Source organism: Desmodus rotundus, chromosome 2 (assembly GCF_022682495.2).
Source record: "Desmodus rotundus isolate HL8 chromosome 2, HLdesRot8A.1, whole genome shotgun sequence".
Taxonomy (NCBI): Eukaryota; Metazoa; Chordata; class Mammalia; order Chiroptera; family Phyllostomidae; genus Desmodus; species Desmodus rotundus.
In genome coordinates this window covers 165,898,066-165,923,714 of record NC_071388.1, presented here as the reverse complement: position 1 = coordinate 165,923,714, position 25,649 = coordinate 165,898,066, and the positions used below count along the sequence as shown (strand labels likewise).

The 25,649-nt window shown below is 37.6% G+C and overlaps 1 pseudogene; it reads left to right on the top strand.

The window, feature by feature from the left end:
* The first annotated feature begins 733 nt into the window (after positions 1–733).
* Positions 734–25,649, top strand: part of LOC139440755 (large ribosomal subunit protein uL15 pseudogene) — a 38,208-nt pseudogene continuing 13,292 nt past the window's right edge.

Below are 25,649 nucleotides of genomic sequence, written 5' to 3'. Positions count from 1 at the left end.
CCTGACTTCATCTTGGGCAAGATATTTAGCCAAAAGCCATAGGAGTGGAAATCAGTCAGAATCAGCCTCAACTTCTGATTAACAGTCACAACATACAGTACAAAGGTCTTTTGAGTGGGGCTGCCTCCTAAAAAAATCCACTGCATGGATGAAATAGGAAAACTTTTGACTGCTACTTGAACCTGAGCCTCAGCTTCTCCCCTTCCTCCTGGAATGTGAGCTTCAGCACCCACTCCAGCTTCTCCACAAATTGCCCCTGCACTCTGTGCAGTCACCCAGCCACCAGGTCCAGCCAGCCAGCCATGCAGCCAGCACCTATGCAGGTGTTGAGGGCTCAGGCTCCTGGATCTCCATGTACCACTCTGCCAGCACACAGGGCAGCTGGGGGTCCAGGAGCTTGGCTGCGGGGATGGCTGGGGGTCTGGTGGGCATACGGGGTCTCCAGAGCAAGAAGGACACTATGCAATGCCTGAATGACTGCCTGGTCTCCTATCTGGAGATGCTCAGAAGCCTGGAGGCTAGTAATTGGAGACCGAAGAGCAAAATCCAGGAATACCTGGAGAAGGAGGGGCCCCAGGATGGAGACTGGAAGCTTTATTTCAAGACCATCAAGCACCTTGGCTCAGATCTCTGCAAGTTCAATGCCCGCACTGTTCTGCAGATTGGCAATGCCTGTCTTGCTACTGATAACTCCAGAGTCAAGTATGAGATGTAACTGGCCATAAGCAAATCCATGGAGAGTGACATAAATGGGCTCCAAAAGGTCATTGATGACATCCACATCACTTGGCTGCAGCTGGAGACAGAGGTCAAGGCTCTCAAGAAGGAGCTGCTCTTCATGGAAAAGGGCCATGAGGAGGAAGTACATTGTCTACAAAGACAGATTGCCAGCTCTGGGTTGACTGTGTAGTTGGATGCCCCCAAATCTCAGGACCTCAGCAAGATCATGGTGCACATCTGGACCCAATACTGGCTCAGAAGAACCGAGAGGAGCTAGCTAGGTACTGGTCCCATCAGATTGAGGAAAGCACCACAGTGATCACCTTGCAGATTGCTGAGGTAAGAGCTGCTGAGGTGACACTCACAGAGCTGAGACATAGGGTCCAGTCCTTGGAGGTAGACCGGGACTCAAGAAATCTGAAGGCCAGTTGGGAGAACAGCCTGAGGGAGGTGGAAAAACACTATGCCATGCATATGGAACAGCTCAGTGGGATCCTGCTGCACCTGGAGTCAGAGTTGGTCCAGACCCAGGCATAGAGGCAGGTCCAGGTCCTAGAGTCTGAGGCCCTGCTGAACAGCAGGGTCAAACTGGAGGCTGAGATTGCCACTTACTGCCACCTGCTGGAAGAAGACAAGGACTTCAATCTTGGTGATGTCCTAGAGACAATAGCCACTCCATACAATCCACCCAAAAGACCACCACCCACAGGACTGTGGAAGGCAAAGTGTTGTCTGAGGTCAACGACACCCAAGTTCTAAGTGTTAAAGGCAAAAGAAGTGAGGCACCTCTTGAGGCAGGAAGCCAAAAAAAAGTTCAGAGATCATTGAAAAAAATAGGAAAATTGCTAAATGTACAATCTTTTACCCCAATTCTTGGGATGCATTACAAGTAAAGAATAAACAGTCTTTAGTCCCTAACAGGTTATAACATAAAAAGGAAGCTAGAGTACCAAAATAAGGTAAATTAAGGCAATATATCAAGGAATTATTCTTCCCAACGCCCAAAATTTAGAAGTAATTTCCCTGGCTAACTTACTTCAGACTGAGTAATCACCACCCCTGACCTCAGCCTTCCTTTCTAACTATGGATTGCTTTTTGCCAAGTAGCTGCCAACAACTTTTCACCGGGCATGAACTCTGAGTGGCTGAAAAAGCACATCAGAGCAGCTTCCATGAGGAAAAAGAAAATAATAACAACTAGTGGAGAGGGAGGGACTGCCAATTATTTCAATAGTTTGACTCCCTTGAAAAAGTTCTACAGTGTTTTGAAAAAAATATTCCTTAAGCATTTTTATTGTTGTAGTGTTTAGCTTTTTTAGACGTGCAAGCTATGTCAATATTTGATCTCTTTTTCCCCCTTCATTTATTTACATGGGGTCTTTTTAAATGTGTCACAATTAGTGGAAAGCACTGAGCAAGTACTGTAGCCTGTGTATGGGTCATTCTCACACTGCAGAGTGAGAACGGATGCTGAGGACCCTGAGAGGTGCTCTAAGATGAATTTTACTCTGGGCTGGGAAATTGAATCCACACAGGGCACACAGTAGGATTAGGCGCTAGAGCAGGATGCAGCCGGCACTCTATTCACATGTAAACAAGAAATGTCATGTCAGGAAAACAATATCATTTATCTTATTGTATTTGTGTTTAAATTTTATTATGTTCATAGGTTTTCTATACAGTGAATTAGTGCATTTACTTGGATTTTATGTGGGTATAAGGATTATTAGCATTTGAGATTTTATCTATTTTATGTTTGAACGTGTGTAGCTAACATGTTAAAACCAAGTTAAGTCAATAGAAAGAATTCTGTAAGAATTTGGAGGGGGACTTCAAAAGGAGTACAAATAAGAAGCTTTAAAACTCAGCCACATCAAATAATAGAATTACCATTTATGACTATAAAAATCAACTCAGACCCTAAGGGGCTAAGTCAGAGTGATTCTCTAACCATGGGATTCTGCACATAAATGGGTCTCGGTTAAGAAAAATATCAGAAAATCTGTAAGGATTTCCCACTATACGACTCTCAATTACTTACTTCTAAACTAGGGGAATCCATACAGCTGAAGTCCCAGAAAATAATCTTGTATTTACTCTGTAGATCGTAAAAGCAGCCGTGAGTCTCAGCCTTCTCAGACACCGATCATAACAAACAAGGCCAGCACTTCTCCTTCCTTAGTGCATCAGTTGGAATTGTGAATCTACTAAGCACAGCTTCCAGTCTCACACACCTACCCAAACCTAAGAACTGTGTTTCATCTCCCAGAAAACAGCATGAAATAATCTATTTCTAGTAGTCACAGAATTGACCCAGTTTGTCTCTTTCTAAACATTTTCTTTTCTACATCTTATTTTACTTGATATGAGCTCCTTTTCTTCCTGTAGATAGAAATGTGCCCTGCTATCTACCAAATCAGTAAGCAAGTCATATTCTCCATCAATCTACAACATGTTAAACAACACTCGTATCAGATAAAATGTATCTTCTTGGGCAAAGAACAAGGAGAAAGAAAGGATTTATCTTTGCTTCACTCATCTTTCTTCTTAACGAACTTAGCCTCACAGAAGGGAACTTGTTGCCCCATTCATATATCCAGTGTGAGCCAGACAAGCCTCCTTCAGTTGATGATCACTGTTCTGATTTGAGGAGAACTCCTGAGCAGGGCTTTCATAATTTATTAAATCCAGAAGAGATTTGGGGGCTTCGCAGTATTCTTAACTGCAAAAGATGTCTAGGGAGATCTTAGGATTTAGACTCAATTTCTAGCTGACAATAAGTATGTCATGTAAGAGTAGGCTATGTTACATAATAAGACATATAGATTCAATTTGTGAAACTGACCATTGGGTTACCTACTGGAAAATGTCACTGTTAGGCATGGCAGGGTAGTGGGACCTATAGCTTAATGGTATATTTAATTTGGCTGAAACAATTTGTAAAACAATTTATATTTGAAAATTTTCACATAGGGCCCTCAAACTTCGCTACCTCCTATTGTCTGACAGCAGACCGGCTTGCCCATTTATGTTACCTACCCAAAACCTGAAGTCATTACTTTGCTTTGTAATCCCAGGATAGCCTTTAGAAATTCTCTCTATCAGAGTTTATGGGTCCTGCCAATATCTGAAATACTTTCTATGTGTAACAATCCTCTTCGCTATTTCAGACTGGTGAAATATTCAGCACACATTAAGTCCTTAGAGGATTTTGTGGGAAAGGTCAGCTGTAAGAGCCGATTATTGCTCATTATTATTAAGGCTTCTTTGTTCTATACAATCCCTTCATACAGTTGGGGAACACCTCTCAAGGGATGAGTTTATCTCTGTGTATTTTTGCAATAAAAGCAGTATTCATTTGCAGTCTTTGCCTTCTTTTAATTCCTTCCTAGTCAAAGAAAGCCTAATTTTCTGGTTAATGCACTTAAATTATTACTTCAAAATCTTTCCCTTGTGAGGTATTATCTTTACCTGTTACCTCTGAATTTACAGTGACTCCACCCCAAATAGTCACTTAACCTTCTGGGTTACATGTTTCCTAAATTTAGCACTCACAAATAGGCACGAATTCCTGGTCTAAACATCAAAAATAATAATTTAATAATTTTAAAAAATCGTTTAAAAGTCATAATCATGACTTCTATTCAAGATGGAGGTGTAGGTAAACACGGCTTGCCTCCTCACACAACCACATCAAAATTACAACTATAGAATGACTACCACTTAAAACTGCCAGAAATTGAACTGAATGGAAGTCTGACAACTATGGAATTAAAGAAATCACATCCATGCAGGTGGAAGAGGTGGAGACACAGAATGGGACGGTCCCACACCCACATGTGGTGTATAAAAATTCAGGAGGGATATCTCAGGAGTGAGGGGTCCCAGTGCCAGGAAAATAAGTCCCATATCTTCTGGATGCAAAAAACAGTGGGGACTGAGTTAGTGGAAGAAACTTCTAGAGTCCCAAGCAGTTCCCCTTAGAGATCTCACATACGGACTTAGACTCACTTCCTTGGAGCTCCAGCAGTGAGGTAGCAGCCTGAAAGTCACCAGTGGCATACGGAACTGAAGTTTCTGGTTTCAAGGTGAGAGCTGGGGGATAGCTTTCTCCTGGACAGAAAGGTAGGCAAAGGCCATTAACCCTTTTCTGAACACTACCTCCACAGAGCCACAGATCTGGCAGGTGGGTGCCATATCTGAGACTCCATCAACCTGGCTAACACTATTTGCCCTACTTGGGAGATCCCCTGAGGCTCCATACCACCCACTTATGGGCCCACCCAAGCTGTTAACAGTGGCTTTTCCATATGAATGGCTGGTCTTGGCTCATGTTTCACAACTTCCTAAAACCTCACAATAAGCAACAGCTGGCCTCAGAGAGCCACTAGCCCCCATACCTCTTGCTAAGTAGCCCCAGGCCTGTCTCCAGAAGCAGCCAGCCTGGGTTCACAGCTTGGCCTCAGTCTGAGAACCTCTAAGCCCAGCAGAAGTAGCAGCCATCTGAAGATTGCTTTATAGGTCATGCAGGGTGGCTCCAAGCAGAACACAGGTGAGGGCTGACCTTGGCCTGTACCACCCATGAAGTACCAGAGCCTGCAGACCCAGTGGAAAGCTACAGACCATGTCTGAATACCACCAACCTACCCCTGCACAACTGATCCTCCACAGAGGGTGGAGGTTGATAGTCAGTGGTCACAGCCAGTCCTTGCACCTGACTGGCTGGGTAAATCCCTCCCATTGATGTGCCAACAGCAATAAAGGCTCAACCACAAGAGGCAGGTATACTCAGCCAACATGAAGGGTGCACCTCAGGTACTCAGCAAGGGTGATAGGGGAGGCTGTGCCACTGGACCCTACAGGACACTTATTACATTAGGCCATACTATGGTCTAACATGGCCCATTATGACAGGGAGTCATAGCAGCTCTACCTAATACATAGAAACAGACACAGGGAGGCTGCCAAAATGAGGAGACGAAGAAGCATGGCCCAAATCAAAGAACAGATTAAAACTCCAGAAAAAGAACTAAAAAAAATGGAGAAAAGCAAACTGTCAGATGCAGAGTTCAAAACACTGGTTATAAGGATGCTCTGTGAACTTAGTGAGGACCTCAACACCATAAAAAAGATCCAGTAAGAAACGAAGCATACACTAATTGAAATAAAGAACAATTTACATGAAAACAACAGTAGAGTAGATGAAGCTGAGAATCAAATCAATGATTTGGAACATAAGGAAGCAACAAACAAGCAATGAGAACAAGAATAAAAAGAATCCAAAAAAACTGGGGATAGCGTAAGCAACCTCTGGGACAACTTCAAATGTCCCAACATTTGCATTACAGGGGTGCCAGAAGAAGAAGAGAAAGAGCAAGAAATTGCAAATTTATTTGAAAAATAATGAAAGAACACTTCCCTAATTTGGTGAAGGAAATAGGCATGAGTCCAGGGGGCTCAGAGGTCACAAACAAGATGGATGCAAAGAGACCTACTCCAAGACACATCACAATTAAAATGCCAAAGATTAAAAATAAAGAGAGAATCTTACAAGCAGCAAGAGAAAATCAGTTAGTTATCTACAGGGGAATACCTATAAGACTATCAGCTGATTTCTCAAAAGAAACTTTGCAGCCTGGAAGGGATTGGCCAAAAATATTCAAAGTCATGAAGAGCAGGGACATACAGCCAAGATTACTGTATCTAGCAAAGCTATCATTTAGAATTGAAAGGCAGATAAAGTGCTTCCCAGACAAGGTAAAGCTGAAGGAGTTCATCATTGTGAAGACCTTATTTTATGAAATGTTAAAGGGACTTATTTAAGAAAAAGAAGACAAAAACTATGAACAAAAAAATGGCAATAAATACATATCAACACTTGAATCTAAAAAACAAACTAAGTAAACAAGAACAGAGACAGAATCATGGACACAGAGAGCATTTTGATGGTTGCCAGATGGAAGGGGGGTATGGGAGAATGGTTGAAGAGCTGAGGGGATTAAGAAGTACAAATAGGTAGTTACAGAATAGCCATAGGGATGTAAAGTACAGTATAGGAATTCGGATAGCCAAAGAACTTATACACATGACCTATGGACATGACAAATCGTGTGGGGATTGCCTAAGGGAGTGGGGGATACTGAGTGGAGGAGGGCAAAGGGGCAAAATTGGGACAACTATAACAGCATAATCAATAAAATGCAATTAAAAATATTTAAAAAAATTAAATTTACCCATGTTTCAAAAAATCATAATCATGACAAATTTTTAAAAATAATTATCCTTAAAATTATTGTATTCTATGCAAAGGCACCCTTTTCTCCTTACTGAGAATCATATCTACAATCATTTAATGTATATGTTTTCCTTCTGTAAAAGCAGCTGAACATGGCACAGGTAAGATCTAGAGAAAGTCTCTGAGGAAAAAAGGCCAAAGCCATAAATGAGGAAAATCAATTTCATGATCATAGAACCAGCCTTAAAACTGACTGGTTTCCCCCTTCTGCTTAGTATGCAGAAAACTGGAAAAAGTGTTGCTTATTCCTTAACAATGATCAAAAAGTAGAAGCTATAAAATCATAACTTTAAATAATCAAGGAGTTGATAGTCAGGGCAACCAAATCAGTTGAATTCTGAAGAGGGACAAGCATCTCCAAAGAAAAACAGAGCATGTGAACTTCTGTACTCGTGACAGACCATGGGAGTTAGGAGTGGACACCATACAAGTAGGTTAGAGGAAATCAGCCACAATTTCCACATATTGTTAAACGTGTGGACTAACGTGTCTGTCTGGAAGAAGTGAGGACTCCAGACATGGTGATTTCCTGCTTTACTCACTAGCAGGCTTTTGTTCCTCTTGTGAACTCACGGGGTGCTCATGAGAAAGAATGCAGCAGAGCTGTTCAGAAAGAGAACCCCAGGGCATAACAGAACTGGAGGTGGTTAGCAGATGCCTGGCCTCTTCCCTCACTTAAGCAAAAGCCTTAAAGCCACTTACGAAAGGAGAGAGAAAAGCCAATGTCTTCAACAAGCAGGAGAGGACCCACTGTGGCTGAAGGTTAGTTGCCACATGATCATACAATGTTCAAGTTTCTTACCTTTGCTGTAAAACATTACAAGATGAGTGGATGAACACACTTTATTATCTCACACCTCTGAGTCAGATATCTAAAGTGTGTCTACAGGGCTTTCCTTCTCCTTAAAAGGCTTTAAGGAGGATTTGTTTCCTTGCATTTTCCCGCTTCTAGAGGCTGCCTGCATTGCTTGGCTCATATAAGGCCCTTTCCTCTACCTTTAATGTATATCACTAATTTTTGAGCTCTGCTTCCATCCACACTTCTCTTGGACTCTAACTTTGCCACCTTTTTCATCGGACCAACTCAGATAATCCAGGATAATCTCTCCATTTCAAGATCCTAAATTTAATCATTATGCAAAACCATTTTTATCATATAAGGTATATATTTTTTTACAAGTTCTAATATTAGAATGTGGGAGGCATCATCACTCAGGATACACACAACCAGAATTTGGGCACCCCATCTTTTAGGGACAAAATGAAAGAAAGGTCATTATAAAGTGAAGAAATCTCTGAGGAAAATACAAGGAAAATGTACTCATCTTCCAAGATAGACATTAAACTGGAAAGATTATGGATAGATGTGGGGTAGAAATGCAACCTGTCCAGAAGCCCACACGTCTGACCCAGACTGGCATGACCAAAGGAAAAGAGAAAAGCATCAGCATCTATTGTGCTGCCTACCCTGTGCCAGACCCAATAAATATGCCCTAAACATATCATCTCATTTAAGTCTCATAGCCAATAAGTAAAATACATACAGTCCCAGCTTTACTTGTGAGAAAACCTGAGCTTTGTCAATACAAGTTATTGAAGTACTGGGCCAGAATCTACATCTAGCTCCAATTCCAAAGCTTATGTTATATATATATTTTTTAGTTCAAAAAACATGGAAAAGAGAATTTTAAGGGAAAATTTATCAAACTGGAATACTACATTTGGGGGCATATTGGGGAAATACGTCAATTTAAAGTAGGGTTATTTTAGCGATACCATACTGTTTTGATTACTGTTGTTTTGCAGTGTAATTTGAAGACAGGGTGTTTGATAACTCCAGCTTCATTTTTTTTTCTCAGGATTGCTTTGGCTATTCAGGATCTTTTGTGGTTCCATACAAATCTGATTTTTTTTGTTCTATTTCTTTTTAAAATGCCATTGGGATTTTGACAGGAACTGCATTAAATCAGTATATTGCTTTGGATAATATGGCCATTTTAATTATATTGATTATTCCAATCCATGAACATGAAATATCTTTCCATTTCTCTGTATCTTTTTCAATCACTTTTTATAATGCTTTGTAGTTTTCAGTGTATAGGTCCTTCACATACTTTGTTAACTTTATTCCTAGGTATTTGTATTCTTTTTGTTATAACTACTAAAGAAAAATAGACACACAATAAATTGCATAGAAGAAAACATAGGTACTAAACTTATGGATGTTGTTCTTAAAAGGATTTTATAAATTTGCAAGTGAAATAAAGGCAAAATTAAATGAATGTGACTATATCAAATTAAAAAGCTTCTGCACAGCAAAACAAGCCACCAACAAAACAGAAAGGCGACTAACTGAACAGGAAAAAGATATTTACAAACAATGGCTCTAACAAGGGGTTAATATCCAAAGTTTATAAAGAACTCATAGAACTCAACAACAACAAAACAAATAATCCAATTAAAAAATGAGCAAAGGACCTGAACAGACACTTCTCCCAGTAAGACATACAAATGGCCAACAGATATATGAAGAGATGCTCAACTTCACTAGCCATTAGGGAAATGCAAATGAAAATTACAATGAGACACCACCTCACACCTGTTGGAATGGTGATTATCAGTAAAACAGGTAATAAGTGTTGGAGAAGTTGTGGAGAACAAGGAACCCTCTTTCACTGCTTGTGGGAATGTAGACTGGTACAGCCACTATGGAAAACAGTATGGAGGTTCCTCCAAAAATTAATACTAGAGTTACCATATGACCTAGCAATCTCTCTTCTGGGTATTTACCCCCAAAATTTGAAAACATTTATTTGCAAAGACTTACGCATCCCTTTGTCCATTGCAGCATTATTCATAGTGGCCAAGATGGAAACAACTGAAGTGTCCTTTGATAGGTGATTGAATAAAAAAGATGTGGTACATATATACAATAGAATGCTACTCAGCCATAAGAAAATATGAAATACCATACAGCCATTTGCAACAACATGAATGGATCTTGGGAATATCATGCTAGGCAAAATAAGTTAGAAAAAGTCACGAACCATATGATTTCATTCATATGTGGCATATAAAACTAAAAGCAACAAATTAACAAACAAGAAAAATAAACAAAAAACTTCCTAGACAGAGACAACAGTATGGTACCTCAAAGTATTTACCAGAGGGAATGGGTGTGGTGGTAGAAAAGGATATAGGGGGTTAAATACATGGTGACGAAGGAAGATCGGACTTTGGGTGGTGGGCACACAATGCAATATACAGATGATGTATCACAGAATTGTACACTTGAAAGCTACATAATTTCATTAACCAATGTCACCCCAACAAGTTTAATTTAAAAAAGATAAAGTTTGTCTTGTAAAAAAATAATAATATAGAAAGGAGAGTTAAAAGATTGGGGGATGAAAAACTTGAAAGAGAGAAGACCTAAAGAAGATATAGTAATGCTATCATGTGGAGGAGTGCTGGGCCTGGTACATAAAACTTATAAAAGGAAAAATTCATATAGGCAATGTGGATTTGAGGTGTTTGAATTGTATTGAATTGCACTGTTGAAAAGAACGCAGAAGGCTCTAGACTAGGCTAGACTGTCTTTCCAACTACAGTCATTAAAAACTTGTGCTCTGGAGCCAACTTTCCCATTTGAATCCTGACCCCACAATCTATTATGTCCTTGGACAAGATATTTAACTTACCTCTGACCATACTCCTTAACTGTAAATGAGGACAAAGGTAGTTCACTACCTCATGGGTTTATTATAAGCATTCAATGAACTAATAAGATATAAAGTGTTTTGGGGGGTTTTGAATTTTATTTTTTTTAATTTTTAAATTATTTTATTGTTGTTCAATTACAGTTGTCTGCATTTTCTCCCCACCCCTCTACCCCATCCCAGGCAAACCCACAACCCTCCCCTGCTTCCACCTCCCCCTTGGTTTTTTCCATGTGTTCTTTATAGTATAAAGTGTTAAATACTCCATAAATATTAGTTATTAGCATTTATCTATAAGCAGCTCAGCTGAAGGAAGTAGTGGGTACTAATTACAACAAAAGATCTAGACTTGTGGGGTTCAAAGACCGTCATTACTAGCATCTTTTCAAACTAAGTTAAACAACCACACATAAAGAAAGCTTGTGAGGGGTTTCTTGCATTGCATAGAAGGTTAAAGAGTGGGTCACCTTCTTCCAAATTATGTTCCATAAAATGCTAGTAAAATGACACATAAAAGGCTGTTCCCTGGGTTGGGAATGAGGATAAGGCAATTGGTTAAATAAGCCTGAGAAATGCTATAAATTATATTCTAGGCTTGGGAATTCACAGTGTATTATATTAGCATATGAAAATTCTGAGAAGTCCTACAGGAAGACAAAGCCATAAAACTTTTAAAACCCTGCTTTTCAACAGTGTGTGTGCCTGTGTGTGTGCGTGTGTGTGATGCTTGTTAATGCCTAATAAAATCTTTAGAGTATAGATTGTTAAATGTGAAATTAATAAACTAGATAATCTCTAAAGTACCTTCTGTCGCTCAGCTATTACAATTCTAAGTTTATATAATGTGACATCAAATGTGTTAAAATAACATGCTCTACAATGATGTGAACTCTTAGGATATGACCCTATTTTACTATAGACTTAGGATATACTGCAATCCTCCCAGTACTTATGCATATATTATTTTAAATTTTCCAGGAAGAATATTCCTAAATAGAACTTCCTTTGACAAGGGTACTTTCAGAATCTGAGCAGCTGCCTTTGGTTTTTACAAGCAGTCTCAACAATAATTACCTTGTAATTCAGGATGAGCCATAGGGAAATAATGGTACATTCAGAAGCGAATGACCAGATACAAAAAGTTATAACCAGAAATGCTGTACACTGCTTCAAATATCTGAGAATTTTATTGTATAAGATACATGAAAATATTTTGCAAGTGCAACTATAAACTGTTTATCTATTTAAGAGGTAGAGGATATAATTATAAAAATCATATATTGAACCTCATGAGGCAGATCTTTTCCATGCACTAAGCAAGAGCATATAGTTGTAGTCCACAGCATAGGCATTGGCACACAGTAGGTACGCTCCCATTCTCTTAACTACTCTACGAGGGAGGTGTTATAATCTTTGTTGTACAGTTCAGCAAAGTAAGTTTCAGAGTGCTATTCTCCCATTTCCTCACTATGTGCTAGCCATCCAGACCTTCCCTCACACCACAGACAGATGAAGCTCACACCTTCCTCCAGGCCTTTGTGCTTATGTCTTTGTGCTTTGTGCTTTGTGCTTGTGTACCCTCTGCTGGAAAGTCCTTACCCCTGACCTTGCCTTGGCTTACTTCTTTTCAATAAGATCTCAGGTCCCAGTCACCTCCTCAGAGAATCTTTCTCTGATTGTTCTTATCGAAAAAAGCCAACAACCTGTTTAGTGACTATTTTTTGTACTTACCACTGTTTGAGACTATGTTATTCATTTCTTTATTTTACAAATTATGTAGACCATACTATTATGTATAGTTTATGAGAGCTGTAGCCTTGTCTGAAATGGTTCATGGCTATATTCTCTGTACCTAGAACAATGCTGTCCAATCGATGATTCTCAATAAATATTTTTTTAGTTAATGAATAAAGTATATCTATCATTTTGAGTAACAGAAGCAAAAGTCAGAAAGAAACTCTTTTCATGAAAGCTGATTTTAACCCCAGCATACCTCATATTTACTAATAAGGGAAAATTAATACTTTAAAATATTCTTCTTATAAATATTCTTAATTAAATATGGACTTCTTCCATAATGACCAGAAATAGTCAGCTCAGAGCCTATTAACTAAGATCAGGGCTGTTTCCACAATGACAATGGCAAAATGTCTTTAAAAAATTTTGTAACTGTAATTTACAAATGAGCAGGTAGTATAAGACCCTACTGTTTAGTAAGCTAATCAATTGGACCTCAAGATATAATGGAATGATCTTCATATTTTTCTCAGCCTCACATGTAGGAAAAGTGTAAAAAACATTTTTCCATAGGCTGAAGAACTAGGCATGTTCCTGTTTCCCCAGTGAAAATAATTCTGATCTGTGTTCCCAATAAGTAGGAATATCAGTCACAGGGTCAGAACTAGAGAGCCTTTAGGCCTCATTTACTACAATTCATTTACTACAACCTCCTCTTTTTGGGGACGTGGAAACTAGATAACAGAAGAGTCATACGCCGTGCTGAGGTCAGTGGTAGGAGACAGAGATACAAGTACTCAAACCATGTACTCTAATTTTTCAGTTCCACTCCCTCTCCACTAGTTCACACAAGTCTCCTTTGCATTTCTAGGATTCTTCATGCATGTCATGTCCAACTTCTTTACCTCCTCTTATTCCCCTCCTTTATCTGTCTTTGCAAGAAAAGGTCCTTAAAACCAATTGAAATATTATTTCATTCTAAATTTACATTCACTTATTAAATTAGCCTAATGATCCATACTCAATTGTACTGCTTGATCACTGCCTAAGTCACTGATGATCTTAAATTATTCCCTTACCGATCCACAGAGCTAATCATATATTTTTAGCTTAAAGTTCAAACCAATTTATAATGCATTTAGTTGTGTGAGTCTATTTTTCAAGGTGAGTTTATGCATTTGTAATTTAAGCCCTCCCTTAGAAAACACTTATATGGCCAAGTCATACGCTTGGAAAACATATGCTTAAATGCTGAGAGGGACACTTTTACTTGCAGGTGCAGGTGAAATAAACACCTTCATGGACTACATCCTACTAACTCTCGCAATAGCCTTCCTACACCTTAAGAGCTTCATTTACCATTTCCATAGGTATCATGCTGCTAGTGTCAGAGGAAATTAGTATGCACTCACCTTGCTATTTCTCCTTTGTGATTATTATATTATTGTTTAATAAACTAATCACCAAATTGACAGAGTGAGACCACAACTTAATGGTTTTCAGAGAGAAACTTTTAGTAATTTTACAAGTAAAATTAGTTACTTACACAAAACTAAAGAGACTTTGAGGAATAAAACGGGTTTATTGATTTTTCCTCATAAAAAATCACTTGGCTAAGAGGGACTCATTGTGGATGTGATGATGCCGGAAGACGTCATAACCACGATTGATCCAACGGCACAGCATGACTGAAGGTGTGCAAACCCTCTCATGAGACGGACATACATACACCATAGTCTCTGAACTACTAAAATGAACAGCTTTTTGAACAAGTATATAACTATTTTACTGACATAGCCCCATTGCTTAAACATGAATTTTGAGTTGTGATATTTTCTGTACTTCAAAGTATTAACTTTTAAGTACAGAAATGATTTTGGGTAATCCAAAATCATATAATAGAGTCAGCTAATAATCAGGAAAGTTCATCTAAGAGATATAAATTGGCTATTCCACTTCCATCAGCAGTGTCTATCAGTAATCCTGCTTTGGTAAACAAATCTCAGACCCTGGACCCAGACCAAATTGAATTTAAATTCTAGCAACAATATTTATTATCAATGTGATCAAGGACAACTCATTTAACATTTGTCAGTCTCAATTAATTCACAAGTTGCATGAGAAAAACGTTTTTTATTTGTAAAATTGTTGTGAAGATGAAACATCTTTAACAGTGCCTAATGAGTGATTATAAAGGTCAGCCCACAGTATTGATAAAATGTTAATTTTATTAATTGAATTACATTATATTAAAGTTACTATGATGATGACATGCATAAAATGTCATTTAAAAACCTTTCTTTGGAGATTAGGCATTTCAAAATATATAATACCTTGGGTCATCTCTGTATACAATGTAAATCATGATTGTATTACAGATATGTAGAAATGTCCAATAAATATATATTTGATATTAAATGGTTCTAAATGATATAACTTACTACCAACTACTAATTTCAAAAAAAGGCTTTCTTGCTGCTTTTCTTGATTCCTCCCCTCCCAAAAGAACATTATTATAATGATGGATAAAAACAAAAATATTTGTAACAAATTTATTCACAAAATACCAAACAGGAAACAATCCTAATAACCACCAACAGGAGAATGGATAAACAAGTCATGACATATTCATATATAAGAATAGTATACAGCAATAAAAAATGAATGAATTACTGATACACACAAAACATAGATGGATCTCAAAACCATTATGGGTAAAAAATGCATGCACAAAAAGGTACATAAAATATAACTGTTCATTTAAAATTTAAACACAATAAATCTTTGGCAAGAGAAGTTATAATTACACTACTGCAGAGCAGGGATGGTGGAAACTACTGGGAAGAGGTGTGAAAGAACCTTCTAGGCTAATACAAATGTTCCATATATACATCTGGGTGTTACTTTCCTATGTTTATACATTTGTAAAACACATCAAGCTGTACGTTAAAGTTTGTATACTTCGTAGTATATAAATTATATATCAAACAGTAAGTATAAAAATATGACTGAGACCAGAAACCTGGACTGCCTATGTATTTTCTCTTCTTAAATTTACACTGACTAGAACTTCCATTTCTGACATGGGTGTAACAAAGAATGTATTTACCCTCCCTCTTAAAAAACTAAAAATCCATAGTTTTTTGATCCATTCACTTGCTGATAGGCACTTAGGTTGCTTCCAGTAGTTGGCTATTGTAAATTGTGCTCCTATGAACATTGGGGTGCATAGGTTCTTTTGGATTGGTGTTTCAGGGTTCTTAGGGTATAATCCCAGCAGTGGAATTGCTGGGTCAAAGGGCAGTTCCATTTTTAGTTTTCTGAGAAAATTCCATACTGTTTTCCACAGTGGCTGCACCAGTCTGCATTCCCACCAACAGTGCACTAGGGGTCCCTTTTCTCCACATCCTCTCCAACATTTGTTTGTTGATTTGTTTATGTTGGCCACTCTGACTGGTGTGAGATGGCACCTCATTGTGGGTTTGGCTGGGGTTGGGAGGGAGTGGTGGGGGGAAAATGCAGACAACTGTAATTGAACGACAATAAAGTAATTTAAAAAAAGAAAGAAATGCATAGGATAGATGGATACACAGTTCTTGGGAACACTACCCCCAACAAAATGACCTATGGTAGGGAGGAATATCATTGAGAGTCCCATGTGCAGACTTGCTCCCCCTGTGGTATAGCAGAAAAACAAATTTAAACCATACCTGGATCATACAGAAATGAGATCTATTTACTAGTTCTAGAATGTCTGCAAAACAGGAGGATAACTTCTGGAACTCTCTCTGTGGTTGGAAGTGTCAAAGTGTGCTAGTTTTTGTGTTCCTCCTCCACCTTGAGCATGGTACAGGTGCTTTAGCTGATGCTTCAAGGCCATCCCAGTAAGCCCCAGGCTACTAAATAACCAGTGGGTAAACAAATAAATCAAAGAGGAAATTAAAAAATACCTTGAGACAATGAAAATGGAAACACAATATTCCAAAATCTTTTAGACTTAATAGAAGCAGTCTAAGAGGGAAGTTATGGACCTAACTCAAGAAACAAGAAAAATCTCAAGTAAACAATCTAACCTTAACATAAAGGAGCTATGCAAAGAAAACAATAAAAGCCCACGGTTAATAGAGGGATGGCAATAATAAAGATCAGAGAGGAAATAAATGAAATAGAGACTAAAAAAGGAGTAAAAAGATCAATGAAACTAAGAGATGGTTCTTTGAATAAGAAAACAAAATTAATAAGCTTTTAGGGAGAGATAGGACTCAAATAAATAAATTCAGAGGTGAAAGAGAAGTTAACAACTGATACCATATAGATGCAAAATATCATGGGAGAACACTATAATTATATGCTAACAAATTGGACAACCTAGAAAAAATGGATATATTCATAGAAATATACAATCTTTGTAGACTGAAACAGGAAGAAACAGAAAATCTGAACATCCTATTTATAGTGAACAAAACTGAATCAGTAAGCCAAAAAATTCTGAACAAACAAAAGACATTCACAGGCCTGGTTCTTTAAATATCTAGTATTTAAAGAAGAATACCTATCTTTCTCAACTAATTCAAAATTTGAAGAGAATAAAAAGTTTCCAAATTCATTCTATGAGGCCAGCATTACTCTGATGCCAAAACCAGACAAAGAAACTAAAAAAATAGAAAATTACAGCCCAATATCTCTGATGAGCATAGATGCAAAAATCCTCAACAAAATTTTAACAAACTGAATTCAACAATACATTAAAAGGATCTTATACTATGATGAAGTGGGATTTATTCCAGGGATGCAAGGATGTTTCAATATCTGTAAATCAATCGTTATAATATACCACATCCACAAAACAAAAAATAAAAATCATATCATCTCAATACAGAAAATAAATTTGACAAAATTCAATATCTACTTAGAATAAAAACTCTCAACAAAGTGAGTATAGAGGGAACATACTTCAACACAGTAAAGACCATATATGATAAACCCATAGGTACCATCATACTCAATGGTGACAAACTGCAAGCTTGTTCTCAGGAATAAGACAAAAAGGCCCATTGTCATCACTTTAATTCAACATAGTATGGGAAGTCCTATCTATAGCAATTAGACAATAAAAAGAAATAAAAGCCATCCAAATTGGAAAGGAAGAAGTAAAACTGTCCCTATTTGCAGATGACATGATACTATATACAGAAAACCCCAAATATTCTACCAAAAATACTATTAGGACTAATAAGTGAGTTCAGCAAATTTGTTGAATGTAAAATTAATATTCAGAAATCTGTTGAGTCCCTAAATACTAATAACAAACTATAAGAAAAGAAATTAAGAAAACAATCTCATTTTTAATTGCATTAAAAAGAATAAAACACCTGGGAATAAATTTAAAAGAGAAATTTGAAAGATATGTAATCTGAAAAAACTATGAGACACTGAGGAAAGAAAAAAATTGAACAGGATACAAATAAGTGGAAGGATATACCATGCTCATAGATTAGAAGGTCTCATAGTAATAAAAAAGCCATTATATCAGGAAGATATAATAACTATAAATATATGTGCACCTCAAAAAGAGCTTAATATAATATATTAAGCTCAAAATATAAGAAAAAACTTACAGCAATAAAGAAAAAAAACAAATACCTAATCATAGTTGGAATTTTTGACACATAAGTTTCAGTTATTAATACATCAACTAGAGAAATAAAACAAGAAAGGTAGAGAATCTCAGAGAGACACTATCAACCACTTTAATCTAATGGACATTTATAAATTTAACAATTGCAGAATAAACTTTTTTTTTTAAATATACATAGAATGGGTACCAACACAGACTACAGCAGGGTTATAAAGCAAGTCTCAGTGGATTTTAAGAGACTAAAACCTAAGATTATTCCAGTGGATTCAAGATAGCAGAGGAGTAAGTGGAGCTACACTAATCTCCCCCCAGGACCAATCTGGAATTATAACTAAATTGTAGAGAAATCATCTTGAATAACCAACTGAACACTTGCTGGAGAGAAGACTTATAACCAAAGACAGGCAGAAAAGACCACTTCACTCATCTGGTAGGGTGTGCAGAGGAGATGCAAGAGGGCTGGCTGGGCTCCCATGGGTGGCAGCTGAAGTGTCTGAGGGATATTTCGGTGGCCAGAGGGGTTCCTCCTGAGAAGTGTGGGGTCTGAACCCCAAGCTGGGCTCCCCAGCTTACTGCACTAGAGCCAGAAAGGAATCCCTATAACATCCTGCTGTGAAAAGCCACACAGTTTCTATCTGCCAGTGAGAAATGGCTGGAGACTCAGAGAGCCTCCTAAAGGGTTGACACACAAAATATTGTTTGCAGCCATTTACAATGGGCTCCAGCGAAGAGACAGCAGAGTGAACTAGGGAAGCTTGAGGAGAGCCTGGAGTTGGTGCCTCTGGGGAAAGAACTGAAAGAACAGCTCCCAGAAGGATGCCTGTCCTGAGTCATTCTCCATACTGCAAAAGCCTTTTTTCTTAGGCAGAGCACTCCCTCTGAGTGGCATCAACCTGTGTGGAAGCAATAGCCCTGCCCATAGGAATTACTCTGCCCCACCCTGTGGAGCTTAAGCCAGGCTGCTGATTACGGCTTGAGGCTATATCATTAATTACTTTAACAACTAAGGCAGATCTCTGGGAGCTCTATGAGACCAGCTGACACTCTCCAGGCCCCGGTGCTGATAAAAGCCAGCCTTGGTATGCAGCCCAGTTCTTTTGGCACAAAAACAGGCCCAACATAGGGAGCCACATGCTGTGGAATGCTGATGGCTCCAAACCAGGGCCAGTCACAAGCAGTGTCTGAAAAAGGCCCATGCCAGAGCCTTTGCAGACCTACCTAGTATATAGAAACAAATACAAAGATGCAGCCAAAACAGGAAGACAAAGAAACCGATCCAAACAAATGAAAGAACGAGAGAATTCTCCAAAAGAACTGGATGAAATGGAGGCAAGCAATTTATCAGACAGAGAGTTTAGAGGAATGATTAAAAGGATACTTAACAGCATAAAAAAGACATAGAAACAAGAAAACAGTCAGAAAAAAATGCAATATCTAAAATAAATAACATACTGGAAGGAATAAACAGTAGGTAGATGAAGTAGAGTACCAAATCAGTGATTTGCAAGACAAGATAGAAAAAAAACACCCAGGCAGAGTAGCAAAAAGGAGAAAAGAATTTTTAAAAAATGAGGAGAGCTTAGGAAACATTCTGGACAATATGAAGTGTAACAATATCCACATCATGGGAATACCAAAAGGAGAAGAGAGTGAGCAAAGGATCAAGAACCTATTTGAAGAAACAACGACCAAAAACTTCCTTAATCTGGTGAAGGAAAAAGACACACAAGTCCAGGAAGCTCAGAGAGTCCCAAACAAGTTTGACTCAAAGAGGCCTAAACTGAGACTCATCATAATTAAAATGACAAGGCTGGAAGACAAGGAGAGAATCCTAAAAGCCACAAGAAAAAACAGGGAGTTGCATACAAAGGAGCACCAATTAGACTTACATCTGATTTCTCAACAGAAATATTTCAGGCCAGAAGGGAGTGGTATGAAATATTCAAGGTGATCAAAAGCAAGGACCTACAACCAAGGCTACTTCACTTACCAAGGCTATCATTTAAAATTGAAGAAGAAATAAGGAGTGTCCCAGACTAGAAAAAGCTAAAGAAGTTTGTTAACACCAAACTAATATTGTAACAAATGTTAAAGAGCTTGCTTTAAGAAGAAGAAAAAAAAAGAGAGAAAGAAAAAAAAACAGAGGGAAATATTCTAACAATAAAATGAAACTAAATATATGTCTATCAATAATCACCTTAAATGTAAATGGCTTAAATGCTCCAACCGAAAGACATAGGGTAGCTGAGTGGATAAAAAAATAAGACCCATGTATATGTTGCCTCCAAGAGACACATCTTAGATTGAAATATATACACAAACTAAACATAAAGGGATGAAAAAGATATTTCATGCAAATGGAAAGGGAAAAAAAGCTGGGTAGCAGTACTTATATCTGACAAAATAGACTTTAAAACAAAGCCTATAGTAAGAGACAAAGAAGGACACTACATAATGGTAAAGGGAACAATACAACAAGAGGATATACCTCCAGTAAACACATAAATGTGATTCACCACATAAACAAAATGAAGGATAAAAACCACATGATCATATCAATAGATGCAGAAAAAGCATTTGATAAAAGCCAGTACCTATCTATGATAAAAACTCTCCACAAAGTGAGATTAGAACAAACATACCTAAATAAAACAAAGGCCATATATGACCAACCCACTGCCAGCACCATATTCAACAGGTGAAAACTACAAGCATTCCCTTTAAGATTGGGAACAAGCCAAGTATGTCCACTTTCACCTCTCTTATTCAACATAGTCAACATAAAACTGGAAGTCCTAGCCACAGCAATCAGACATGAATAAAAAAAAGGCATCCAAATTGGAAAGGAAGAAGTAAAACTGTCATTTTTTTGCAGATGACATGATACTTTTCATAGAAAGCCTGAATGTTAGACCTGAAACCATAAAAGTTATAGAAGAAAACACAGGCAGCAAAATCTTGGACATTGACTGTAGCAATATTTTATTGGATATATCTCCCCAGGCAAGGGAAACAAAAGAAAAATAAATAAATAAATAAAACTGTATCGAACTACAAACTTTTTGCACAGCAAAGGAAATCATCAACAAAATAAAAAGCCCACAAAATGGGAGAACATATTTGCTGATACATCTGATAAGGGGTTAATATCCAAAATTTATACAGAACTTACAAAACTCAACACCAAAAAAGCAAACAACCAATTAAAATCTAGGCAAAAGACCTGAATAGACACTTATCCAAGCAGGACATGCAGATGGCCAATAGACATATGAACAGATGCTCAACATCACTAATCATTAGAGAAATGCAAATTAAAACCACAACGAGATATCATCTCACACCTGTCACAATGGCTATCTTGAATAAATCAACAAACAGCAAGTGCTGGCAAAGATGTAGAGAAAGAGGTACCCTTCTGCATTGTTGGTGGGAATGCAGTTTGATGTAGCCACTGTGGAAAGCAGTATGGAAACACCTCAAAAAGTTAAAAATGGATTTGCCTTTTGACCCAGGGATCCCACTTCTGGAAATATATCTGAAGGAGACCAAAACACTAATTCGAAAGAATATAAGCTGTCCTATGTTCATTGCAGCATTATTTACAATGGACAACATATGGAAGCAGCCCAAGTGTCCATCAGTAGGTGAGTGGATAAAACAACTATGGGACATTTACACAATGGAATACTACTCAGCTGTAAAAAGGAAGGCAATTTTACCTTTTGCGACAGTAAAGATGGACCTGGAGAACATCATGCTAAGTGAAATAAGTCAGTCAAAGAAAGAAAAATACTATATGATTTCACTCATATGTGGAATCTAATGAACAAACTGAACTAACAAGAAAAATGGGGACAGACACATAGATGGAGAGCAGACTAATAGCTGTGTGGGCAGGTTAGGGGGTGGAGGGATTGAGCAAAACATAGAAAAGACTCATGGACATGGACAATTGCTGGGGAGAGCAGGTATAAGGGGACTAACTGTAATGGAAAAAATATAAAATAAAGATTAAATTTTTAAAAAGAGACTAACACCTTACAGAACATGTTCTCTGACCACAAAGAATTGAATTAGAAATCAACAACACAAAAGCACCAAATATATGGAAATTAAATAAATCACTTCTTTGAGACCATGAATCAAAGAAACAAAGAAAATGAGAAAATATTTTTGAACTAAATGGCAATTAAAGCATCACGTAAAATTTGTGCGATGTAAAGTAGTGTGTAGAGAGATATCTAAAGCATTGATTGACTACATTAGAAAACAAAAAAGTCTGAAATCTAAAGGAATGGCAAATTATATACACAATAGGAGAAAAGAATAAAAATATGGGCAAAAATAAGTGAAATACAAAAGAGAAAGACAATCGAGAAAATCAACAAAACCCCAAAGTCATACTTTAAGAAGATCAATATACTTATTCAACCACTATCCAGACTGACAAAAGAGAAAGGGAAAGGAAGACACAAATTACCAATATCAGGAATAAGGAAACATGAGTATAAACACCCTACAGACATTGAAAGTATAATAAGGGAATGTTATATACAACTGTACTCAATAAACTACAAAATTTAGATGAAATGATCAAAAGCTTGAAATGTAAAAATTACCAAAGCTTTCTGAATAAAAAAAAAAGGACTATCTGATAGAGTCCTTTGTCTACTGGGGAACTGAACCTGTAGTTAAAGAATGTTCCTGTTCAGTATTTTGGCCTTTTCAGCTTCTCTCATGGGAGGCAGACTCTGCCAGCAAGAAAGTAAGAAGCAGAAGATTGCCAACAGACAATAAATAGTGTGTCATATCTCCTCCAAAATACAGTCAACACCAAATCTCCGTTAAATCATTCCTCTGCCTCTCAAAGGCCCCACTCGCCTGTGTTATGATGTATACATCTAGGAAAATTGAAGAGAAAGGAAAGAAAAAATTGACCGTTCTCATTCCTTTCCAGCTCAAATGAAATATTATTGGGTTGGTGGCCAAAAGTTTGTTCAGTGTTTTCCATATGATTGCTTTAGCAGTGCCTACTTTCCTTTAACTTCATTCAAAACGATTTTGTTAGACGTATTGTAACAGCTATGATATCGGCACGGATTTTTAAAAAAACATCAAAATTTGTGAATTTTTATGCATTTTAGTACTGAGGATGGAAGAATGTAGGTAACATTTTTGGCATATTATGCTATATCAAGAAAGGTAAAAATGCAACTGAAATGCAAAAACGTATTTGTGCAGTGTATGGGAAAGGTGCTGTGTGTGACTGATGGAATGTGTCGAAAGTGGTTTGTAAAGCTTCTTGGTGCTATCGAGATTTTGGCCAAATAATTCTTTCCTGTGGAGCTGTCGTATGCATTGGGAGATGTTTATCAGCACCCCAGGCTTCTACCCACTAGAAGGCAATAGCAGGAGATAGGTGACATACTCAAAATAGGCAAAATCAATAAAGTTATTGGTAAAAATGAAAATGTGTCTTATTTTATGGAAAAAAACAAAACAGACTTTTTGGCCAACCAAATATAATGTACCATTTCTCTCTTTACTAGGTTCTTATTTTCCCTCTGCTCCAGTTGTGTGGTATTTTGGTAGCACTGGCTTGTCCTTTGACTGCATCTTCTACAATTGTCCTCCATGCTCTCCCACCTAATGTACTGCAGCCAGCGCTGAAGTCAGACTGCTAATTTCAGATCATGACCTCCCCACTTCACCTTCGGTTGTGTGACTTTGAGTAAGTTACTTAAACACTCTTTGTTCCACATTTCCCACATATAAAATAAGTATAACAATACTGACATCATGGAGTGGTGAAGATTAAATGACCATACATAGAAAGCATTTTGAATAGTAAGTACTCAGGACACATTAACAATCAATACTATTATTATCATTACAGTTACTATTGTTATTCCTGATCGAGGGGCAAACATCCTTGGTGATTTTATGAGAACAAGGGAAAGGCTATGGTTAGTACAATTAAAATCAGTTTTGAAGCCACTTGGCTAGTTGGCTAACAAAGAACTTCAATTCCTGTGGTTCTTCATAATTTTCAAAGATATTTTGCATACCATTTCTATCAAGTATCATTACAAAAATACTGCATTCTTTTTTTCAGCTGCTGTGCGGGAGTTTCTAACATAGCAGGGAGTAAGGTCTTAGCCAGTGGCTGACAGTATCCTTAGCTGAGGAGTGTATTTTATGACTTCTTTATGATGTTCTCTGAAAATTAACAAGGTGACTACACTAAAACATTTATTAATGTGTTTATGCTTTGGCACTCCTGTTAGATTTTTATTTAAGTCTAAGAGGGATAATGATTGGGAGAAAGGTTCAGCACGAAAAGATAATGTGAGTGGCAAAGGAAAACTGGTATGTGTTCTGACCGAATGCAGATGTCCTGAGAGCTGTGAAAATGCTGCCTCTGCCTTGAGCATGAAATGTTCGAGTGCAGAGACAGCTTGAACTGCAGAACTGTGCAGTGGGATCACACCTATGAGGTTGTTTGGCTTATTCCTCGTTTTACAGGTGTGGGAAGAAACCGCGATAAAGAGAAGTTCAGTAACATATTCAAAGCCAGACAGATCTCAAAACAAGATCTTGGGCCTTCTGTCTCACAGCCCATTTTTTTCTATTCTGCCAGTTTTCCTCTCTTGTTGATTTTTTTTCCTTCAATGATAGATCCTAAGCTTGAAGGTGAATTTACTTTTATATGGCTCAGACTTTCATTCAGAAATGTTTCCATTAATTACTAAAATAGTTAATTAAGACTTAATCCAAATATTACTCTGTTGAAATTATTTTGCATTAACCTACTAAATCTCCCTTCCTCTCAAAAGTCAGAACTCCAATTTATTTGTAAGATTTATAATAGACTGTCTCCAAAATGCATTAGTGCATAACCAAGGCATCAATAAGAAACCAAAGAAGTGTGTGAGATTTCTGTCAACAATTTTCTCCTTCCGTATGTAGAACTGGAAATTTTACTTCTCAAAGAGCTTGAGTTCGATTGCTCTGGTTTCAACTAAGAGAGTGGCAGATAGGCCACCTGCATTATTTAATCTATTTAACTCCATACATGCATATCATTTATGGTCAACACTGAGGCAAAGCATTCAGTCTAGAAATCCTTTGCTAGAGATTTTGGGAAACTACACCTTTTCACAGGGTCAAACTAGTAGATACTGAAGACTTCTCAAAAATGTGTACAATATGCCTACTTAGAAAATAAATCTGATAAATTTAATTAAACAAGTGAAAAAAGTGAACAAACCAGTATCATACTCAGTGTTCTCAACTAAAAATGATTGATTCACACATAAAGCATACTATGGCTTAAGGCCTAAAATGAAGGCCCAATGTTATGTGCTGCCTTGATATCTGACAAAATTGAGAGGGCCTCATATGGCCCATGTGCAGGTGCCCCTCCCACTGTTTCCAAGGATACATTCCCCTAGCCAAACAACACTCCTTATCAAACAGACTAGGTGCATTTCTCGTTTACTCCTAAGTAGTTTTCAGTTCCCTGTCAGCCTACAGA